The sequence below is a fragment of the Alligator mississippiensis genome, chromosome 1, assembly GCF_030867095.1.
Source record: "Alligator mississippiensis isolate rAllMis1 chromosome 1, rAllMis1, whole genome shotgun sequence".
Taxonomy (NCBI): domain Eukaryota; kingdom Metazoa; phylum Chordata; order Crocodylia; family Alligatoridae; genus Alligator; species Alligator mississippiensis.
Window position 1 is genome coordinate 355,009,308 of NC_081824.1, and position 12,102 is coordinate 355,021,409.

General features: G+C 59.0%; 1 pseudogene; it reads left to right on the top strand.

Moving 5' to 3' along the window:
- Positions 1 to 9,333: 9,333 nt before the first annotated feature.
- Positions 9,334 to 9,434, top strand: LOC132248017 (U6 spliceosomal RNA; annotated as a pseudogene).
- The last annotated feature ends 2,668 nt before the right edge of the window (positions 9,435 to 12,102 follow it).

Consider the following 12,102-nt stretch of genomic DNA (forward strand, 5'->3'; position numbering starts at 1 on the left):
CAAGGTCTGGAACAGCCTGCCGCCGGAGGTTGTTCAAGCGCCTTCATTGAACACCTTCAAGATGAAACTGGATGCTTATCTTGCTGGGATCCTATGACCCCAGCTGATGTCCTGCCCTTTGGGCAGGGGGCTGGACTCGACGATCTTCCGAGGTCCCTTCCAGCCCTAATGTCTATGAAATCTATGAAAATAATGGAATGGCTGATGGTAACACGATTGGTGCAGTCAATGTGATTTTATGCAAAATAGGACATGTCAAACAAACTATCATTTTTATGATATTACAACTTTGTTTATAAAGGTAATTGTATTGACACAATAACTTTTTTAAATCTGTAAGACCTTTAATTTAGTACCAAATGGCATTCTGATTAAGCTATTAGCACCAAACTAAATCAATATAGCAGATATTAAATGGATTAAAGACTGTCCTAACTGATAGTTTCAAATACAATATTAAATCTATCATAAAATATTATTATGGGGTCTCATATTTTTGGCTGAGTGCTATTTAGTTTCTTTATGATCTAAGATAAAATATACGTTCTTTGCTGATAAAATGTGTAAATGACACACAGACTGGTGAAGAGGTAAATAACAAAAAGGGCGGGTCGCATATAAGAGTTGCCTGGATCCCTTTGTAGGGTGGGCATAAGCAAACGTGTTTATACATAGCCAGAATCGTATATTGCAGGAACAAAGTACATAGGTAACAATCCAGGACTGGGAACTGTAACCTGGAAATAAGTGACAGAAAAATCATGATCATAGTAATTTCATGATAGATAACCCACTGAACATAAAGTCCTAGTAACAGGCAATGACAAAGGGAGCTAATGTGATCTTTGGAAAATTGTTATGCTGGAAGGTAATAATGGCTACCATTAGGCAAATTTTCATCTACAGGCAACCACAGACCTTGTTGAAGCTGATGGGCGTACTAGCCACCCTGCTATCAGACAAAAAATAGAAGGAACATATGTTTTTAATGCAATAAGAAAGATAACTAGAGACAGTGGAAGCCATCACCCAAAAAAGACAGCTTTGGTATTGGCTGAAGCATTTCCCTGATGATGACTGATTGCAAACAGAACAGCTCAGGTACTGACTGATTGTGGTGTTTATCCTTGTGCAATGGAAATCTCAAACGTGTACTTTAACAAACTATTTCCTTTTCTTGCAGTGATTGGACACTGAAAGTGCCCTTGTCCCCTTCCTTTACCTGTGGCAAGTTAGGGTATTTTGATGTTCTTGGGTATTGTGCCTGGTAGTTGTGCAATTCTGCCCGCATCTACACAAGACACTAAATGCACAGTAGACTCATTCTACTGTGCTTTAGCACATTGTGGCAAAAGCTGTGCTACTATGCTAATGCACAGTAGAATGAGTCTACTCTGCATTAGTGTCACTTAAAAGACATGCGCCAGTATTAATGCACAGTAACACCGGTTACTGTGCATTTAGGGCACTTTTACACATGCTCCGGGTCTGTATGTGTGTGGGAGGTTGTGGGGGGCTTCCAGAGCCACTCTAAAGTGCTGGCTCGTTTCATGTATCAGTGTCCTTCCGCTTAAAAATGGGGGGCGGGGGGGAGGGAGGGGCTTGAACTAAGTCTTGTTTTATATATATATATAAGTGGTGTTTCATTTTAATTGTGGAAAAATATGGATGTTTGAACTACTTCTTTAACCTGAAGATTGTAGATTTTTTTTTTTTTTTTATCAGAGAAAACCAGGATCCCTGCTCACAAGCAACAGGGATAGCTCCTCTGTTTTTTTCTGATCCCTTCTGCTTCCCAGACTGGGATAGGGCTGAGGGAATGATGAGAACCACTGCAACTGCTGTGCTCTAGTCTGAGGAAGATGGAAAGATACACTGATGTTCCTGCTGCTGGAACACCAGGGGAGTGAAGAACCCCAGAGATGCAGGAGGGGCATAGGGGAGCTTGGGGGACAGAAAAATATTGGGTGGGATAGAGAATGGGACTGACTTGGTATTTAGGGTAAATATTGTGGGAGCAAAAAATTTCTTTACCATGTGCCAAAATCATGTCGTTTTGCACAGTTGTGAGAATTGGTGAGAGGAAGCAGAGGGAATTCAAAAATCAAAAAAACAGATGGCAAAAATTACAAAGTAGCATATGTTTATCACTAGATTCATGGCTTGGAAGGGTCCATTTCAGGATTTTTAAACCATTGGGATTGGCTATACTATTTGTACTAAAGAAATACTTGATTCAATATCTCTTCCTAATAGAAACAAGCTAGTAAGAGCCAGAATAGCATGGCTGACTGCTAATGTTGTGATACAATATATGAATAGAAGAATCTGAATAGGCAGGAGCAATAAGATGGTGTTATCTCTGTGCATAGCAGTGGTGAACTTGTTGTTGGAATGCTGTACCATTTCACCCTCCTCCTCTCCCCCTCCACATTCTTTCTTTCCCATTTTAGGAATCCTGTGTATCCTCTTTTCGCATCCCAGGGCTAAGGGCTTTGTGTTTCTTCCCTTTTTCACCCTGTCTTCAGATTCTCTTCCACTGTCTTCCTGGACTGGATAGATAAACAAATCTGTACTTTCTTTCTTTCAAGATGGCGGCCGACAGGTGAAGCCCTTCTGAGCTCCTGCAGCTCGGGTGCCTTTTTGCGCGTTCCCTGCACTCCGTGCCCCCCTTTTCCTGTACCCCCCCAAAAAAAACCTTGCCTCCACCCACCCTGTCCCTGGGGCCCCCCTTCCCCCGCTTTCTGAGCGTTTTTCCCCTGGGCTCTGGCAGCCTCGTTTGCCTCTGCCCCTCCCCCACCCCTGCCTGAGTTCTCCCTGTGATTCCTGCTGCCTCCCTCCCCCAGGGCCGCTTCCCTTGGTCCCTGCCATCTCCCCCTGCCTGGGGGCTTGCCCTGAGCCCCTGCAGGGTTGCTCTGCCCCCCGTCAGGCCGATTTTGGGGGCGTTTTGAGCCCCCTCCCAGTCCCAGGTCCCCAGAGTCAGCCTGAGGCTTTTTTTTTTTTCTTCCCCCTCGCTCCCGGGAGAGAGTTAACCCTCTTCTGCCGGGATGCCTGCCAGCAGCCAAGGCACTTGGCATGGGGATGTCTCTGCAGACCTTCCCCTCAGCCATGGCATGCGGGTGCACGCCCCTCTCCACATCACGGTGGAGGACTGCGCCGGAGCTCTGGTGGACCTGCTGGGATGCCGGAGCGTCCAGTATGCCTCCCGGGTCAATTCGGTGCCCATCATCTATCTGAGCTCTCCCAACCTGGTGAGGGAGGTGTGCGCAGCGGGGCTGGAAGTCTCGGGGGTCCACCACTTGGTCACGCCCCTGGAGACCCTGGCAGTGCGGGTGGTGGCCGCCAACGTGCCCCCGCACCTGTCAGACTGGGACCTCATCAACGCGGTCGAGCGCTACGGTGTCCTCGCCAGCCCCTGGCGCAGGCTGACCATAGGGAGTAGGAACCCCAAGCTGACGCAGATCCTGTCCTTCCGGAGGCAGGCGTTCATGCTCCTCACGGGGGACACTCAGAAGCTGCCTCCCTCCTTGACTTTTGCCTCACACGGGAGATCCTATGTGGTGTATTTCTCCCTGGGGGGGAATTCCTGCTGCCGCTGCGGCGGCAGCTCCCACCTAACTGCCCAGTGCCCGTTTGGGCAGTCAGCCGAGGCACCGGCTGCTGCGCCCGCCCGGGAGGATGGTGCACCCACCTCGGGTGCAGGGCCCTCATCAAAGGGTGGGGTTGGGAGACCTGCCAAGCCCCCCTCTGACCCTGCTCCATCGGGGGGGCTCAACCCCTCTGGCAGTGGCATGCCACCCAGGGGGGGCCTGGGACATCCTCCCAGGGTTCTCCCGCCCCTGTCGTGGTGGATGCCCCTTCCGGTGAAGGGGCTGGGGAGTCCTCCCAGTCCCTTCCTGTCCCAGTCCTCCCCGGGGTGGCCGGAGTCTCGGGCACTGGGGCCCCGTCGGGTGGAGCGCCCGAGATCCCCCCTCCACCTCCCTCCACCCCTGCCCCAACCGGGGTGGTGGACCTGGAGGTGGCGACACCCCAGCAGCCTGGCCCACCCCCTACAGGGGGGGTGCCAGCTACTCCCCAAAAAGCAAAGAATAAGAAAAAGAATAAAGGAGTGTCTAAAGGAACTCCTGCCCCTTCGGGGCCTGTCTCAGACAGCACCGGGGAAAAGGCAGCCAGGGAACCTGAGCCCGCTCTGCCTGCCCCCCTGGAAACCCTGCCACCTCCGGCCACTACTGAGGGTGTCCCGGAGACGTCTGGCAACCCCTCGCCCCCATCCCAGCCAGTGGGGCCTGTGAGCGGCAAGGCAGGGGGAGAGTGCCGGCCTCCCGAGTGGCGGCGGGCAGGAGAGACGGCGGAGGGTCTTGCCACCCCACCGCCCGCTCCCCTGCCTGCCGGGGCCGATGGGGAGGAGGAGATGGAGTGCCTGCCCTCTGAGCGCCGCAAGCGGCCCCAGGAGCGGGACGGCATCTGCCCCCCAAAGCGGTTGGGGATCGATCTCCCCGAGACGGTCCTCGACCCAGATAGAGAGGGGGGCCTGCTAGAGAGCCTGGCCATTGAGGGCACGTTCACCGGTCTCACCGGGAAGTCCCCTCCCAGGGTACAGCCCCACCGGTTCTCAGTCGGCAGTATCCACCTCCTGCTGGAGAAACCCCCTTGGGTGGCCCCCAGCTATGGAGGTCTCCTCAACCTCTTGGACCAGACCAAGGGCCAGAGGAACGTGGCCGAGAGTATCCGGCAATGGTGCCCGGACCCCGCGCAGTTTGTCCGCGCCGCTAGCAACGCAGCGAAGCTTATGTGCCGGGACCCGGGCATGCGTCAGCATGCCTTCCGGCTCGAGAAGCTGGTGACCCGGGTGAGGGAGGTGTGGGGCCGAGGCGGGCCCGCGGAATAGGGCAGGGCAATGCTAGGCCTTTCCCCTGTCTCCGCGGTTTTTCTGCCCGGCGTCCGTCACCTTCTTTCCCACCGGCACCCTGCCTACCCTTCCTCCTTCTTCTCCTGTTCATGGCGGTTACCACAATTGCCTCGCTCAACACCAACAGCTGCAGAGACCTGGTGAAGTGGACGGCCGTCCTGGAGGGCCTGCAGCAGAAGCGCCTGGCGATCGCCTTCCTCCAGGAGACGCACAGCGACGCGTACGTTCAAGCCACCTGGCACGCTGCCTGGAGAGGCTGCTTGTTCCTGAGCCACGGCACCAACCTCAGCGCAGGAGTGGCGACCCTCCTCTCGCCGCAGCTGCGGTACGACTCGGCGGTGGCACGAGAGGTCGTCCCCGGCTGGCTGCTGACTGTCCACGTCACCCTGGCACACCAGAGCCTGCTCCTCGTCAACGTCTACGTGCCCACCGATGGGAGAGAGAGGGTCGCCTTCCTAGAGACCCTGGGCGACCTCCTGCGTGATGCCAGCGAGAAGGACGACCTGCTCCTCGTGGGCGGGGATTTCAACTGTACCGTAGACGCGCTGCTAGACCAGACGGGGCCAGAACCGTACCTGCCTTCGGCCCGCAAGCTGCGGACTGTGCTGGAGGCGGCGGACCTTGTCGACGCCTGGTGGGTCCTCCACACCGATGCGCGACAGTACACCTGGGCAAAGATGAGCACCAGCGGGCTCGCCATGGCCCGCCTCGACCACCTCTACATCGGCCAGCACCACCTGCCGTTGCTGCGCGGCAGCTGCATCGTTCCATCGGGCCTCTCAGACCACGCCTTGGTCTGCTGCGAGCTGAGCCTGCCTGGCAGAGCACGCACGCGGGCCCCTTACTGGTGCCTCAATGTCAGCCTGCTGCAGGACACCCACTTCAGGGACTGCTTCGCCCACCTCTGGAGGAGCTGGGAGGCGGTGCGAGCAGACTACCCCTCCTGGCGCCTGTGGTGAGACATGGGGAAGGTCCAGATCCGGGTGTTCTCCCAGCAGTACAGCCAGCTGGCGGCGAGCGAGCTCTGCCGCCGCACCCAGGAGCTGGAGGAGGACGTGGCGGAGCTCGAGGCGGCCCTGCTCTGCGCGGGCAACGACACGGCGCTCCTTGAGAGCCTCCGCTCCCGCAAGAAATGCCTGCGAGAGCTGGCGGAGGGCGCGGCCCGTGGCGCGCGGGTCCGGGCCCGCTGCCAGGAGCTGGCAGAGGCTGACGCCCCGACCGGCTGCTTCTTCGGCCTGGAGAGGCGGCGGGCCGCGGCGAAGACGCTGGACCACCTCAAGACCCCGGAGGGCCGGCTGCTCACGGACCCGGGCGAAGTGCCGGAGCATGCCATCGCCTCCTACCGGGACTTGTTTGCGGCTGAGCCCGTCTGCCCGCGGGCCGCCCAGGAGCTGCATCGGGACCTGCCGCGCCTGGGCGCTTCGCAGGCTGAGGCCCTGGAGCGCGAACTCTCCCTGGCGGAGCTGGAGGCCGCGGTGGGGGGGCTCGCCTCGGGCAGGGCCCCGGGCCTGGACGGCCTGCCCGTGGAATTTTACAGAGCCTTCTGGCCCCTCCTCGGACCCAGCCTCCTCCGCGTCTTCCGCAAGAGCCTTGCCGACGGGACCCTGCCGACCAGCTGCCACCGGGCCGTGCTCACCCTGCTGCCCAAGAAGGGGGACCTCGGCTGCCTGAAGAACTGGCGGCCCGTCTCCCCCATGTGCGCCGACTACAAGATCCTGGCCAAGGCGCTGGCGAACCGTCTCTGCACCGTCACGGCCTCCGTCATCGGGCCCGAGCAGAGTTACTGCGTGCCGGGCAGGACCATCCAGGAAAACTTGTTCCTGCTGCGTGACCTGCTCATGGCCACGGAGCTTTTTGGCCTGGACGTCGGCGTGCTCTCCCTGGACCAAGAGAAGGCCTTTGACCACGTCGACCACCGGTACCTGCTCGGCACCCTCGAGGCCTTTGGTTTCGGGCCGCTCTTCACCGCGGCGCTCTGGGTCCTGTACCACGACGCCTCCGGCCTGCTCAAGGTGAACGGCGCGCTGTGCTCCGCGTTCCCTGTGCGTCGCGGCATACGCCAGGGCTGCCCCCTGTCGGGCATGCTGTATGCCCTGGCCATCGAACCGCTGCTGCACGCTCTGCGACGTTGCCTGACCGGCCTCGCCCTGCCACTGGCGCCGGGCCCCGCCACCGGCCCCCCGCTTCGGCTGACGGCGTACGCGGACGACGTGACCGTCTTCCTGGGCAGCCAGGAGGACGTGCAGGCCCTGGTGGACTGCCAGCGTGCCTACGAGCTTGCTGCCTTGGCCCGCATCAACTGGGGCAAGAGCGACGCCTTCCTGCTGGGGACGTGGGCCGGCACGCTGCCTCCAGACCTGCCGGGAGGCCTCGCCTGGCGCCGGGAAGGCCTCAAAGCCCTGGGCGTGTTCCTGGGGCCGCCGGCCTTTGCGGCCCGCAACTGGGAGGACCTGGCAGAGGGAGTGGAGGCCCGCCTGCAGCGCTGGCGCTGGCGCCTGCCCGCCCTCTCTTACCGCGGCCGGGTCCTCGTCGCCAACAACCTGGCGGCGGCCACCCTGTGGCACCACTGCGCGGTGCTGGACCCTCCGCCGGAGCTCCTGGAGAGAGTGCAGCGGCTCCTGGTCGATTTCCTGTGGGACGGATGCCACTGGCTGCCCCGAGCTGCCCTGTAAATGCCCACCGGGGAAGGGGGCCAAGGCCTGATCGATCTGGCCAGCTGGGTGGCCGCCTACCTGCTGCAGGCCCTCCAGCGGCTCCTATACGCCGACAGCCACCTCCTGTGGTGGCAGCTGGCGTGCCGGTTCCTGCAGCGAGTGGGGGGCCTCGGCTTTGACCGGGAGCTGTTTCTGCTGGACCTCACTTTCCTGAACGGGGCGGTCCTTCCCCCGTTCTACCGCAGCATGGTGCGGGCCTGGCGGGCGGCCTTCCATCTCTGCCCCTAGGCCAGGCACCTGCGGTTCCCACACCTGCTTCGGGAGCCCCTGGTCTATAACCTGGCCCTGCAGCATGTTGCGCCGAGCCTGGCCTCCGCCAGCCTCGCGGCAGCCCTCATCGAGGCACGCACCACCCGCCTGGAGCACCTCCTGGACCCTGCTCGGTCGGCGTGGCTGTCCCCCAAAGCCCTGGCTGCCCGGCTGGCGCTGCGCTCCGTCCGCACCGCGGGGCGGCTTCTGCGGACCGTCAGGGGCGCCCTCCCGGCGGAAGCAGCGACCGCCCTGGAAGTCCATCTCCAAGCTCGCTGGACCCTCCCCGCCGCGGCCGCCGTGCACGACGCCTTCCCACCGCTGCCCGTCATCCCAGCAGTACCCTGCGAGCTGGCTGAGCGGCCCGACACGCTGCTCAGGCTCCCGGTGCCCCCCAGCAGCAATACAGGCTGCCCTTTTGGCATCCTGCCCCGCAAGGGCCTCTACATGTGGGTGGTGCGCACCCAGCAAGCCCAGGTGCTGGCCGGCCGCCCTGACACTGCGTGGCGGAGGTGCCTGGCGTGGCCTGGGACCCCGGCGTGGCGCACGCTGTATAAGGCGCCCACTGCCAAGAAGACCGGCGAGCTGCAGTGGCGGGCTCGTGCACGGCCTCCTGGCCACCGGCACCTTTGTTCGCCACCTGGACCCGGCAGCCTCGGCGGCCTGCCCCTTCTGCCCGGGGGTGCCGGACAAGGACATTTTTCCACGCGTTCCTCGACTGCCCCCTGCTGCAGCCGCTCTTTGCCACCCTGGGCGCGCTGCTTCGGGCGCTGGGCCGGAACTTCTCCGAGGACGTCTACGTCCACTCCTTCCCCTACCGGGCAGTGGAGAAGGCCGTGGTCAGCCTGGCCAACTTCCTGCTGGGCCAGGCCAAGATAGCCACCCTGAAGAGCCGGTGAAACCGGCTCACCGGCACCGGGATGGTCGACGCCCTGCAGCTCTTCCGCCTGCTGGTGCGGGCCCGCCTCTCGATCTAGTTTGAGCACATGGTCCTGCGGCGGACGGTGCTCACCTTCGAGGAACACTGGGCCCTCGAGGGGGCGCTCTGCCAAGTCGAGGCGGGGCGCCTGCTCCTCGCCCTGTAACACCCCCGGCTCCTCAAGCTGCAGACACGCATCCAGCGGGCCGAGGCCTTGGACTTTGCCTCACGCGGGTCGAGCCCTGAGGCTCCCCATGGGTTTCCCTGCTTGCGGAAATGTAAATATGTAAATAGACCTTTGGCTCGCTATGGTTTTTAGTCTAGAGTGTACGGGCAGGCCTTGCAGGCCGTGAGCCCAGGACCATGTCCGTGAGGCCCAGGTGTTCGGGCCAACCTGTACATACTCTTTACTGGCCCCGATTTGTCACCCTCCCTGGAATAAATGCCTCTTAAAAGTCTGTCTGTCTGGGCTGTGTGGTAGTGTTTCTGCCTACCATGCAGAAAATCTGAGTTCAAGTCCCAGCTGTGGTGACTTGGGATAAATGAAATCTTTCTTTCTTTCTCACTAAAATTGGAACGATATAGAGAAGATTAGCATGGCCCCTGCGCAAGGATGACACGCAAATTCTTTCTTTCTTTCTTTCCCTCCAGCGGCTCCTGTACACCAAAGGCCACCTCCCGTGGTGACAGCTGGCGTGCTGATTCCTGTGGCGAGTGGGGGGCTTCGGCTTTGACCGGGAGCTGTTTCAACTGGACCTCACCTTCCTGAACGGGGCGGTCCTTCCCCCGTTCTACCGCAGCATGGTGCGGGCCTGGCGGGCGGCCTTCCATCTCTGTCCCCAGGCCAGGCACCTGCGGTTCCCGCAACTCCTTCGAGAGCCCTTGGTCCACAACCCGGCCCTGCACCGTGTCGTGCCGAGCCTGGCCTCCGCCAGCCTCACAGCAGCTCTCGTCAAGGCATGCTCCACCCGCCTGGAGCACCTCCTGGACCCCGCTCGGTCGGACTGGCTGTCACCCGAGGCCCTGGCTGCCCGGCTGGCGATGCGCTCCGTCCGCACCGCGGGGCGGCTTCTGCGGGCCGTTAGGGCCGCCCTCCCGACGGAGGCAGTGACCGCCCTGGAAGCCCATCTCCAGGCTCGCCGGCCCCTCCCCACCGCAGATGCCGCAGAAGACGCCTTCCCACCGCTACCCATCATCCCAGCGGTACCCGGCGAGCTGGCCGAGCGGCCCAACACGCTGCTCAGGCTCCTGGTGCCCCCCAGCAGCAATACGGGCTGCCTTTTTGGCACCCTGCCCCACAAGGGCCTCTACATGTGGGTGGTGCGCACCCGGCACGCCCAGGTGCTCGCCGGCCACCCTGACACCGCGTGGCGGCGGTGCCTGGTGTGGCCCGGGACCCCGGCGTGGTGTACGCTGTATAAGGTGCCCATCGCCAAGAAGACCGGCGACCTGCAGTGGCGGCTCGTGCACGGCATCCTGACCACCGGCACCTTTGTGCGTCACCTGGACCCAGCGGTCTCGGTGGCCTGCCCCTTCTGCTCGGGGGTGCTGGACGAGGACATTTTCCATGCGTTCCTCGACTGCCCCCGGATGCAGCCTCTCTTTGCCGCCCTGGGCACACTGCTTCGGGTGCTGGGCCGAGACTTCTTCGAAGACGCCTACGTCCACTCCTTTCCTTACCGGGCGGCCGAGCGGGCCACGGTCAGCCTGGCCAACTTCCTGCTGGGCCAGGCCAAGATGGCCACCCTGAAGAGCCGGCGAAACCGGCTCACTGGCACCGGGATGGTCGATGCCCTGCAGCTCTTCCGCCTGCTGGTGCGGGCCCGCCTCTCGCTCGAGTTTGAGCACGCTGTCCTCCGGCGGACGGTGCCCGCCGTTGAGGAGCGCTGGGCCCTCGAGGGGGCGCTGTGCCGAGTCGAGGCGGGACGCCTGATCCTCGTACTGTGATGCCACCGGCTGCTCAAGCCGCAGAGACGTGTCAAGCGGGCCGAGGCCCTGGACTTTTGCTCATGCGGGTCGACCCCGGAGGCCTCCATGGGTGTCCCCGCTGGCAGAACTGTAAATACTGTAAATAGTCCTAATGTTCGTTGTGTTGGGTTTTTTTTTATCTAGAGTGTACGGGCAGGCCTTGCAGGCCATGAGCCCAGAGCTCATGCTCTTTACTGGCTCCGAGTTATCACCCTCCCGGGAATAAAGGTCTCTTAAAAGTCAAAGTCTTTCCTTCTGTCTTTCTCCCTCTCTCTCTCTCTCTCTCTCTCTCTTTTCACCCTGCCAGCTGTGGGAAGGCAGCCTGCAAGGAGAGAGTAATAGGGAAGGGTATTAACCTTCCTTCACTCTATTCTCCTTCTGGCACCCTTGCTGGCTGAGCATCTGCCCCACAGCTGTTAGGCAGCTCTTAGCAGTGAGAGCAAATGGTGAATAAAGTACAAATGTCTTTTCCAGATTTCTGATTTTTCAGCAAAATCGATAGGATTTTGCCACTCGTTCCTAGAACATTTCCTTAAATTTGGAATTAAGCAGATGCGGTGCACAGGAGTTATCCCAGAGTCAAACAGGGAAAATGCCATTAAATTGACCATAGGGTCTTTTACTTAGCAAATTAGCCAGGACATAGCTTACCAAAAATGTGGTAGAAGCTCAGTCATCTGAAGTGTTGATTTATCAAGATATAGATATCTTTCTAAAGGATGTACTGTAGGTCAACCACAATTTATAGGCTGTGTTATGCAGGATGTGAGACTTGATGCACACAATGGTCTCTCCTTGCTTTAAAATACATAGAGCTATAACAAACACAGCAAAGAGTTGAATTCTTCAAGTACTCTCATTTATAAAAATCATTTCACAAACTGGAATAAATCTATATGTGATGAAAAATCTAAACGCTTTTGGGTATCCTGCAGACAGACAGTAGGAGAGTATTTTCAAAGAAAGTATATGGTAGGAAATATTGAAAAAAAGAATAGAAATGACTCTACTGGAGATAGACAGGAGGCAGGATAGTGTGGCACCTTACAGATTAACTCATTCAGAGAGGCTTGAGGTTTTGTAGGCTGTAGAAAACTGTGGCATTTTAAGAATAACCTATGAAAGCTGAAGTCTATGAAAGGTCATGCCTTTCTGAACAAATTAGTCTATAAGGTGCTACACTTCCCTGCCTTCTGTCTGACTTCACACTAACAAAGCTAACTACTTCTAACTATTGAAATTAGCTAATTAACTCTGTTGGCAAATTTGCAGCTAGAGGTGCAGGGCTCCAGAACCCCCCTGAATCTATCTCCTTAACAGCTGGCAGGCTTTGTGGCCTCAGC